Genomic DNA, 12,198 nt, shown 5'->3' with positions numbered 1-12,198 from the left:
ATATTACTAATTGAAATTTTGAAGCATTTGGAGAGTAGTAGTATTTGAAAAGATGCTCACATAAAATAATGAAAAAAATGCACATTTAGGATGAATTCCACATTGTGGTGTCAGTTTGGGTTTCATTATCAGTTACAGTGTTACTTCTCATTAATCATATTTAACTATTTAATGTAGAAAGCAGGTTCACATCTGGGCCTTAATTTACTATGGAAAGAAGGGGGTTCAATTATGCTTATTAGGTTTTGCTAAATTCCTTTGCTATATCTATGTAGATAGATATAGATACATATCAATCCTTTGGTTTCTGTGTTACCCTTCTGATTTCACATTTTTTTTTTTTTTGCATTTCTAGGCAACTAAAATCTCATTGGCAGATTAAGCCCTTAAAAACATCAAGCAAATACATTGTTGGGTGTTTTTAAACATCTTTGAGATATGTAATAATTTTTAGATACTAACATTGGTATTAATATTGGTCAATGAATGTCTCTTTAGACTAATATTTTTATGTATAGTTTAAAAATAATATTTATACTTTTCAAAATACAGGCATATGGCTAAAAATCAAATAGTACACTGGATATAAAAATAAGAAGTAAATTCTTCATTATGCCCTCTCAAACATACATGAAACCCCCAAATATTTTCCTAAATGTGTGACTGTTGTTTATGGTATTTTCCATATCTGTAGGAAATAAAACAAAAACAGACAGCTTAAAAAATATAAAACCTTTATGCACATATACACATACATACATTCATATATCCCAAATGGACTCATACTATACTTGTTCTGTTCTTTGCTTTTTTTGGTACTTAATTATGTATGTTTTAGAGATGCAGGTTGTCACATTTTCAGTGATGCATAGTATTGCGTTCTGTGAATGTGCCATAATTTATTTAAATAGTGCCATACTGTAAACACTTACTTTGTTTTTATAATTGTGGTTGCACAAATATATGTTATATCCAATGCTCTGATTCATATGTCTTTTTAAAATATGAATAATTTTTCAGAATTTAGTAGGTGAAATCTTACCAGTGGAATTGTTGCACGCAAGGGTATGTGCATTTAAAATTTCATTGAGCCTTCCAATATCACATCCTCTAAAGAGGTCACCCTAGTTTCCCCTCTCCCTAACAGCATCTGTGAGAATGCCTTTTTTTCCTTGGGTTTTATTGCCAGTCTTATATCTTTGTTACTAAACTCCCCCATGCGGGTGAAATTGTGTTATGGTGCTGGTGTTCATAAGTGCTGCTGCAGACCTGAATAGGGGTGTTTCTCTGGTTCTGCTAGACTCCTTGACATATTATGTCTTTCACAGCACCCAGCATAAAGCTAAGTGTTAGGGTGCCCTTCAATAGCTTTATCCACCTACTACCTTTAGAATTAACTAGCGAAGTGTCAGCACATGGTATTGGGGAAATTAAACATCTTTTTCAAGATAATTTTACCGATTTTCATGTGCATATGTTCTGAGCACTAAATTCTCAAATATGCAGGCTCTAAAATTGCAAATTTTCTTTTATGTTTTTTCCAATAATTATATATTTTATTTTATTTGTTATTATTATTTTTAAAATTATTATTTTAAAATCTGACCAGAAAGAGATTTAAATGCGACATAAGAGAGACAGAGAGAGAGAGAGAGAGAGAGAGAGAGAGAGAGAGAGAGAGAGAGAGAAAGTGAGAAAGCAAGTTTCCAGGTCCAGGACTTTAACTACCATTGGCCATGTGAGAGTCCCACACCTTTGCTGGCTCCATAAAATTTCAAATTTTCTATATAAAGATACAAATTTGACAAATAAAAAGGAAATTCTACTTTGATTGTACAAGAATAAAATATATGTCCTCCAGTTGTATGTATAAAATATCTGATACTAAATAAATGTTCCTATTCTTTTTCCTTTGAATCTCTTAAAAATCAACAAATAGGAGCCAGCAGGTGGCATGTTGGTTAAGGTGCTCTATTACCACATGCCCAACTGTGGTTTGACCCCCAGACTTGGCAGCTTAAAAAATCACACTGGGCATGTGTGCCCAAAATCCCAAGAGGAAAAGCAAAGAGAAGGGATTATGCTGTGGCTATCCCCCTTAAGGAGTGAGTTCTCATTTTCTTTCTCTTTCTCTCTCTGTCTCTCTCTGGTGAGCATATGCATCCTTTGGCAAAAACCTGAGAGAAAGAAAAAAAATCAACAAATACACAGTTTTTAAAAAATTTATTTCTTCCACAAGAGTGAGGAAGTGACAGAGAGAGCCACTCCCTAGAGGCTTTTCACACATGATCCACCCCATGTCTCAGGCAGTCAGGATCACAGGCAGGTGCACAAGCCCCTGGTGTGTTCAGCAAGACCTCAGGACTCAAACCCAGGACTTTCTCACATGACCTCAGCTTTGTAGAATGTTGTATTTATTGTGGTGCCGTCATGGCCAGCAAATCTATATAGGTAAATTGTGAGCTTCAGAGATAGAAATAAAAGGCTTTTTTTTTTATTATTCTCAGAGCATTATTGAATAAAATAGCTAACTTACATAGAGCAATGTGACAAAACTTAGTACTTATGCAGCACATTAATGCTGTAAGCGCAGATCACCCTTCAGAGAAAAGTAGGATCATTGGAGGTTCAAGTCTGGCTCTAAAAGATGCACATCTAAGATATCCATATTTAATGCTTTCTTATTCTAACAAATGACTTTTAAATCCAAGCTGGTAAATACAATATGAAAGAATACAATTTATTTACATATTAGCATCTTGGCATTTTCTTTTTCTTTATTTTTAATTTATTTATTTACATTCATTCACTGTGCATCATTACAGTATATGAAATGAGATTTATCCATCTGAAAAACACTTTATATTGGTTCAATCAAGGATATTACCATATGTGTTATCCTTAAAAAATAATTTTCCATTTCTTTTTTCTTATATATTTTGCTTCTTTCTTTTCCCCTTTATTCCCTACCTCTCACCCTCTGCCATTTCCCACTCTCCTTCCACATTGTCTCTGGTATCTATGGTTGCTTTCCATGCCTTTTCTTTTACAAATTTTTATTGATTCACAAACATTAATTAATCAATATACTTTGAGTAGCAAGTGCAGCTTATATATACATATCTATGAACGCATGTCTGACTGTAGGCATAAACCCTAGTGAGTAGAATGAGCATACTATGAAGTAGCACCTAGCTGGAGCTATATATAGCTTACTGCAATCATTATATAGGTATTTTTTTAATGCATTTGTTAATTTCAAGAAAAGCACTTTTAGTTTTAATAGGTCAAAATAAAAAATGTAAAGAGAAATTTGCTTAAGACTTAAAGCCAGGAAAAGGTTAGGGTTTAGTTCAAACAGTAGGTAGATGAAAGTATCAGCAGTTTAAGAGAAGACACAAATCCTTACATCTGGAAAACAAAGTATAGAAGAAAATCAGTAATGCTATCTTGATCTTTTCTAATCTTGAGAGATAAGAAAGTTGAAGGGTCAGAGCAGGGATTGTTTGGGCCAAGGAGGCAGCAGGAGCAGAGGTATGGGGTTGGAAGTGAGCATGAGGCGTTGATACATGGCTAGATTTTAATGACTTGTCTGGCTGAAGCAGATGTTGTTATTGGTTGGAACATGAGCTCCATGTGTGGTTGTGGAGGAAGAGAAATCCATCAGAATATTCAGATTTAGTCTTTGGCTTTGCTGTTCATTAGCTCTATGACCACAGACAAGTCCCTTACCCATACTGCACTCAAGTTTTTCTGTTTGTTTGTTTGTTTTTTGTGTGTGTGTGTGTTTTTTTGTTTGTTTGTTTTTCTCCTAGAGAACAAGAGCTTAGATTTGAAGATCTTTCAATTTCTTTCCATGTTAAACCTAAGGTTTGGTGAGTAATGAGATCATAAGAACAAATGACAGCAGGGAGCCATTGTTGAACTGAACTTTAGTCCGGTGCAAAGAAATCTGTTTTGTAACATCCTTAAATAGATATTGAGAAACTGCTCATAGTAGTAGTATTTCAGTTTCTTCTTTTTCAGTAGTAGTTAATTATCTATCATTTATTGCCCAACATAAGACTGATGTCAGTTTGCAACAACCAGTAGAATTCATTAATATAGAAGATGGCAGAACCACAGAAAGTTGTGATGTTTATAAGGCTACTTTAAATTCCACCCCTTTGTTTTTTGTATATGCCTGAGCAAATACTGCTGGAAGATATCAATCAAAGACCAGGTATATTATCAAGTATTTGACCAAACTGGAAACATTCTCATCTCTCTGACTGTATCTGACTTCCAGAAACCCTTTAAATTCCTATTTTTTATCCAAATGGCTAATTTCACTTAACTTCATATCCCACATTGGATTAGGGCAAAAAAAATTTAAGAAGTAAGTTTGAAACAGCAGGTAAAATTTAAATAGTAGTTCGTTGTTGGAATTAAGTCAGATTTCAGCATTTTCTATGGTTCATGAAACCAGTATATACCACCCTTGTGGGTACAAATATCAAGTTCTTAGGAAACAGGAACAGCAGGGTACTCAAAGATCCTTGAGTACTCAATAGACTTCTGTCTAATAGTGAAGGAAAGAGGGGCATTATCAAACAGTTCCAAGATGATGACTTGAAATTGCCAAACACAAACCAGTAGTTGAAAATTCCTTGTTTTGCTCCCTTGATTGGAATTCAGAGAAATGTAGACACTGATTAATTGCAAACATCTCTGTAACTTGTAGTAAAAGCAAAAATGATGACTCCATGCCTCCAGGAGAAACAGAACATCAAACCTATTTGGTTATTTTCCCATCTCATAATCCTCTCTTCCAAAATGATGAATTCTAAATTGGCAAATGGAAATGTACCATAGCAAAGGCTTGTTTTATGTTCTTTAAAGCATTACCTCTCAGTTTTGAGAACACTTGTCGTTTAAGCTTTTTGTCATAGGGCATGTGAGCTCACTAGAGAGATAGAGAGAGAGAGACAGTAAGAGGGAAAGTGAGAAATCAACCCCCAGGGGGGGATGGCCAGTCTGCTATCCCTTCTCTTGCATTCTCCTCCTGGAATTTTGGGCATGCATGCACATATGCCCAGTGTGATTTTCAAGCCACCAGATCTAAGACTTGAACAGTGGTTGGCCATGTGGTAATCCAACACCTTAAACACTATGCCACTTATTTACCCCCAGAATACTATTTTTTTTTTCCTTAAAACTTTATTTCATGTTTTCAAAGTTTGGATTCTGAGAAATAACAGTAATCATTTTATTTTTCTCAATTTCTATTGATTTTCTTAAGTGTTCTGTCTCGGAAGATAGGGCAACATGCTTGTTTTTTTCTTTTTTTTTCAAATTTATTCTTTATTGATTAATAGAGTGTAGATTTATTTTCTTTATAAAGCAATTAGCCCAGACAGAAGCCAAGAATCTTAAACCTAGCAGGAATTTTGGAGAAGAGTTAATCTGACCCTTTTGTTTTAACAGATAAGAAAAATCAGGTCCAGAGAATGTAAGTCATTTCTTCGGAATTTATGGGTAGAGTTGAGATTTGGCCATAGGTCAATGTTCTAGTCTTTTTTATTGCTAATAACAGACAATACCTGGGTCTGGGTAATTGATAAAAAATATAGGTTTATACCACTCACAATTTATAGGTTCAAAGTCCAGGAGCCACATATAGTCAGGGTCTTACAGAGTGTAGAGGAATTATCACATGAGGGCAAGAGCTGACAGAGCACCTGTGTCCATGAGTTTCTGTGTATCTCAGTCTCCCTCCTTACACATCTCCCCCAAATCAGTCATGGACACCCACTCTGATGACCTTAGTCTTACTTTTCTCTCAAAGAGACCACCTTTCAACACTGTAGTCTTTTTAAGTTTTCACCTTCTTAGTCTTGTCACAGCCAAAAATAAGCATATAAATTTTGGGGACATTCAAACCATTGCAGTCATCTAACTCTAAATTTGGCATTTTTTTCTGTCCTATAATATGATAGTATATATTTTTTATTTTCAAAATTGTTAAAGAAAATGAAGTTAGTATATATCCTAAGAGATATACATTTGCTCTGAAGTACAATATTATGATTTTATGTGTAAATGTGTATATCTACATATCTGTAATTTTGGTCACCTAAAGGGTATACGAATATAGAGAGCTTGGATAATTTAAATCTGAAGTGAGCAGTAGTATTATTTTTGTGGGAAATATTACTTTCTTTCTAGGCACAATTTCAATGACAAAAAAAGAAGTGTGAATCAAACATCACATCCACTAACAGACTGACAGATAGCATATTATTTATTTCCTTTTATGTTTGAAATATACAGTGATTATAAAATTGCTTCAGTTAATGTTGTATGAGCATAATCAACTCTTAAATAGTGTTTACCATTTCAGTTTTTTTTTTTTTTTTTTTTTTTGCAGTGGGAGAGAATCACATTGTTTTGAATTATGTAAATTTTCCATGTAAAATAAAGAGGGAAGAAATTGTGGTAAAGAACTGTCACAGAAAATTAGATTCTATTCAGGAATCCATCATCTCACATGCAGTCAAATACATGTAGATTTGATGGGATTGCTACTGTTCCCTCTCCCACTCCTTGTCCTGGTAAAAAGGCAGTAGCTTTGCCACTCATGGTGTGATCCATAGACTTTGGCAATGGCATTTTCTGGGAACTTATTGGAAATCCATTAATCTCAAACCATACCCCTGAATTACTGAATCAAGTTATGCCAGGATTCCCAGGTAACTCACATGTGTGTTCAAGTGTGTGAGGCACTGGCTTATAGTACATTTTATTAGGATGCCATTTCATTAGTTGCATAAAGATATCCATGATAATCTTGAATGTGAAATCTGACAAGTAGAAAAGTACTGTCATGGAACCTTGCATTTGTGCCATTATTTAGCCAATATTTGTTGAGCTAGACTAAGTTCCAGACCATATTTTGGTGACAAAAAATGGTTAAGACACTGTCTGCCTTCAATGAGCTCTCCAAAGTAGGAGAGACCAGTGAAACAGATGATTACAGTGCAATGTGGTACACCAAGTAATTCAGGTGAGTCTGAGGTATTTCCAGGTGTCAGAGGGTTACCCAACTCAGCATGGGTGGAATGGGAAGAGGATGGAGGATCGTACAAGGCTTTCCAAGTTAACTCCTAAAGGATAAATAGGCTAATCTTGTCTTTTGCTACATAGAACTCTACCACACACACAATGACTTATAATACCCATTTCTTACTGTCTCACAGTTTCCGAGCAGTCCAAGCATGGCTTCATGGGATTCTCTGCTCAGGGTCTGAGGGTGAAATCCAAGTATCGGCCTAGCAAAGTTCCTGTTTGGAGCTTAGCATTGTGTTTCCACTCCACATGGTCGTTGGCAAAGTCTGTTCCTTGTGGCTCCAGGACTCAAGTTCCTGCTTTCACCCTGGCTGTAAGACAGGGACTGGTCTCAGTTTCTAGAATTCTCTGCCACATGATTTCCTGTTACATGGTCCTTTCACAGACATTGAGGCAGAGAAGGAATCTCTCCTGCAGTCAGCTACACAGAGCCATATACCATAATGTAGTCAGGGTGGTGATGGGCCTGTCACCTTTGCTATATGGTCCAGATCACATCACAGGTTCCATCCTACTCCGTTCAGGAGATTCTACAAGGGCAGGACTCATTGGGGTCATTTGAGAAGTCTGCCTATCACAAGGACCAGGGAGGTAGAGGGACAGCATGACTGAGATGTTCGTGCAGTAAGCTGATTGGTAAGTTCAGGAGCTTTTGAGCCAAGGATAAGAGATTTAGAGTATGAGATGATGAACTCATGTTTGCAATTACTGAGTGTTAGGAACTCACAGGCCATCCAGATGGAGCTATGCAGAGGGACTTTGGCTCTGTCTCTTTAAAACATGATGGAGGGAGAGAATGATACATTGCTCGCTCATAGTGTTTGTTAGACAGACAGTGGACTGCCTGGCTCAGAGTGGTTAGAGTGAGACGGGCAGAGCTGGACAAAGAACCCCAAGGAGGCAGCAGCAATGATGTGCCTGAGAGAGGCAGAGCAAGGAGCACCAAGGAGAGCCCAGGGCCCTGTAGGGGGAATGTAAAGAAGTTATGTTTATCTTCAAGTCAGGGAATAGGAAATCGAGGCTCAAAGAAGTTAAGTCACTTGCCCAGCATCACATAGCTAGTAAAATATGGACCCAGGATTTGAATATTTTGCTGAATATTTTGACTCTAGAACTTGTACAAAAGCAGAACTTGGTTTTGTTTGTAAAATATAGCTTAGGAAGCTTATTAAAACATCAGGCTATAATAATTAAAACACTATGGACCTAGCATGTAAATAGACAGACAGAATAGAAAGCTAGAAATAGTATCAAATGCATGTGGGTATTTGTTGTATATTATAAATATCTTAGACTGGTGGAACAAGGAAGACTATTTAATAAGTGGTGCAGGGACAAGTGATAAGCTACGTAGGCAGAAGTATTGTGTTTTTAACTTCATTTCATATCCTAGCACAAATTCCAGACTTAATAAAGATTTTAAAAGTATAATGCAAACCATAGGTATTATGGTCATAAACAGAGGAAACAGTTTTTATAATCTGGGAATTGAAAAGGCTTTACTATTACTCAAACCTCAAAAGAAAAGTTTGATAGTTTTTTTTTTTTTTTAAGCAAAACAGAAAACTCTTCATATTAAGAAACTCCCTTAGTAAACTGAAAAGAAAATGGCAATTAGGAAAAATAAAGAATGCATGTCATATTGTTGACAAAGGACTAATTGTCCTGATTTATTGAGAACAAAAGATGGATAATCATTACAACAGTAAAATGGACCAAGAACGTAGAGACATTTCACAGAAATGAAAATACAAATGACTTTTAAATATGTAATGTGATCTTCAACCTCTTCACAATGAAGCAAATGCAAATTAAAACTCTAAGGAAGGCTGATCCCCTACCCTAACGGAACCAGATCCCACATGGCTGACCATAGTTTGAATTGCAGCCCTGGCAGCTTGAGAAAAATGTGGGGCCTGTGTATATGTGCATGCCCCAAATTCTAACAGGATGGTAAAATGGGTTGCAGCATGACCCTGCATCATTGGGGTATGTGTTTTCTCTCTCTCTCTCTAGTGAGTTCATGTGCCCTGAGGCCACTAAAAAGGTCATCTTGTCAAAAATCCAAATATGAGACAAGACAGTCTATTGACCAGCTGTGAGAAAACAGGCCTCAGCCAAGCTGTGGACAAGAAGTGGGCAACTCATGCAGGACTTGACCTGGTGGTATCTAGCACCATGGAAACTGGGAAGGTGTACTTCTGAGGAGTAATCCTCAGATATCCTTGCACCTATACAGAACGACACGTGTGCAGGTTTTCCACTTCAGCACTGCATGATCAAAAACAGATCAGAAACAACCTAAGCATCCATATATAAAAAAATCGTTAAATAAATCATGACACATCCAATCAGTGTAATAGTGTTTAGCTGTGAAAAAAAGGATGACCATGCTATCACCTGGTAGACAAAGACCTCTGAGGTGTTTTGTTAAGTGAAAAGAGAGGCAAAAAGAAGTCTTACAATGTTCTACCTTTTGTGTATAAGAACAAGAAAACAGGAATATATAGTCCTGTTTCTTTGTAATTCAGTATATATATATACATATATTCATACATATGTGTATGTATATGTATATTTTGTATATATATATGTCTGTGTGTATACACACACACACACACACACACACACACACACATGTAGTCAGATGGGACATGCTCTCACCAGAGAGAGAAAAAATGGAGAAAGTGGGGGTGGGGGGGATCCCTCTGAGACATAGTCATGGGGCAATCCTTTTTCCTCCATTGTCCATCCCATCAGGATTTTGAACATGCATGCATATGTGCAGGGCATATTTTTCAAACTGCCAAGACTGGGATTTGAATTGCTGTTTGTCATGTGAGATTTGACTTTCTATGATTAGTACTTTACCACTGCACTATGGGACCAGCCTTCTTTGTATTTTCATAAATAAAATTTTGCAAGGATATATTAGAACTAATTACTGTGACTACTGGGGGTATATTATGAATTAGCCAGATGGAGGAAGACAGCAGTAAATATGTGCTGTGCATGTATTATATATACACAATAATATTTGTTTATGCATATATATTGAGTCATACGAACTCAAAACACAGATTAATAAATAGCAAAATAAATTATGTATATAGACATGTACCAAGCTAAGGCACCTCAGATAATCAATTACCTCACAGTCAATTATATGTGCCTGTATGAGCAATTGGCAGTTTGATATAATAATCTTCAAACTCATTTATTTGCTTATTGAACAAATAAAGGAACTTGAATTGAATATCTGGACATATATGGATTATTTGTTTATTTGAAAGTCATATGATTTACTACTGGATTTACTACTGTATAAATTGTATTTTGTGCCATAAAGCCATAGACTAAAACAGAAATTTAAAAAGTAGTAGTATTTATATATAATTAAACAAATTTTCTCTCATTAAAATATCAATATGTATGATTTTTAAAAATCTCATTTTAGCGCATTGAGATTTCATTATCTGAAGTCCATCTTTTAGGTTTGGATTTTATTGTTGTCAGGCTAAGGGTGACTATCCTAGGTTGCAGAGTACTGAGAAACTCCTTCAAATAAGGGGCTTTTCAGAGTTCTAAGCAGACTTGGCCTGGGCAAAGTGAGACAGTTAGTGACTCTAGTCACAGATTTGAAAGATATATCCTAGGACCAGCAGGTGGTGGTGGTTAAGGCTGTGGACTCCCACATGACTGACCATGGTTCAAGTCCCAGAGCTGTCAGCTTGAAAATATGCTGGGCATATGAACATGTGTGCTCTAAGTGCAGGAGGAGAATGGATTGTCATGGCCATCCTCCGCCAGGGGGTGATTACTCACTTTCCCTCTCTCTGTCTCTGGCAAGTGCACATGCTCTATGGCAAAAACCTAAAAACAAACAAACAAACAACAAAAAAAAGATATATTCCAAAGATGTATAGAAATAAATTGAAGAAATGATTGTTGGCCAAACTTATTAAATCATGATAGTAATTTTTCAGTATCAGCCATCAATTTTGCAAAGGTTTTATATAATTCAGCTGTTAAATTTTCATCTTCTCTGATGATAATTTCTGATGATGATTTTTTTGAAACTAATCAAATGTATTGCATATTTATATTTCTAAAAATGAGTTCAAAGACCACTGAAACCTTCATTTGGAACACTTAAATTGGAAGATGTTGTTCTTTAATTTTTAAGTGTACAATTATGAATTTAAATAAGTGGCATACATTGTTTATGGTCACAAGATTATGCAAACAAAACATGTATCTGGATACCCATTTTCAAAATGCTGTTTGCTACTGTATTCTCCTGGGGCTTTGTTAAATGGTGGGCTTTGCTTCAAGAGTGGGGGTAGGTGTGTACTATAGCGTAAGCGCTGCCATTTTGGTTATTATTTGTGCTTGTTTTGTTCATCATGCTCAATCTGTGGTTTCTTTGTGGGGATCTTTAAAGTTGTTTATCTGTACCATGAAGGTCAGTTGGGTCAAAATAAGATACTGCTATCTTTTTTTTTTTTTTTTTGTAATTGAGATTTACTGGTTGTGTCAAGGATTAGTACAGACATTTCAATTTGTACCTAATTCTTAACATACATACTAAAAATTTAAAAAGCCCAGTATAGTGATTCTTTTTAAGTTATTCCAGTGACATTCCAGCTTCAAATTTGTAGATATCCTTAAGAGGATATCAAGAACCACTGTCTTCAGATGTTGAAAGCTGTTATGTAAGTCCCACCAAATCACAATTTAGTATCATACAGACTACATACTTCAAATTTCCAATCTTTCACAGCACATTAACAGAATTATTAGGAAAATTGGACTACCACAACCAAAAATGTTACAGAGTGCACACAATTCTGACAGGGAGAGCAACAATCAAAGAGTGGTTTTCTTTAGGAAACAATACTACTAAAAAAACATAATAGAAGTAATTTAAAATATTCAAGACACATTTTAAATGCATGACTGTGACTCCAAACTGCCATTTAGTATGCTTTGTATTTAGGATATAAAAACTACCCAGCCGTCCCCACCTATGGAATGTTAAGCTGACACGCAAGAGAGTCAAAGCCTCCTATAAGTCAATATCCCACTATT

At 35.8% G+C, this 12,198-nt stretch overlaps 1 protein-coding gene across 1 annotated transcript in view; it reads left to right on the top strand.

The window, feature by feature from the left end:
• L3MBTL4 (L3MBTL histone methyl-lysine binding protein 4) overlaps window positions 1-12,198 on the top strand; it is a 494,670-nt gene that overhangs the window by 90,152 nt on the left and 392,320 nt on the right. The gene's annotated exons all lie outside the window — the stretch shown is intronic.

The sequence above is a fragment of the Tupaia chinensis genome, unplaced genomic scaffold (assembly GCF_000334495.1).
Source record: "Tupaia chinensis unplaced genomic scaffold, TupChi_1.0 Scaffold143584_1, whole genome shotgun sequence".
NCBI lineage: Eukaryota > Metazoa > Chordata > Mammalia > Scandentia > Tupaiidae > Tupaia > Tupaia belangeri.
Note: the sequence above shows the minus strand (reverse complement) of the source record. Positions and strands in the feature narration are given on the sequence as shown.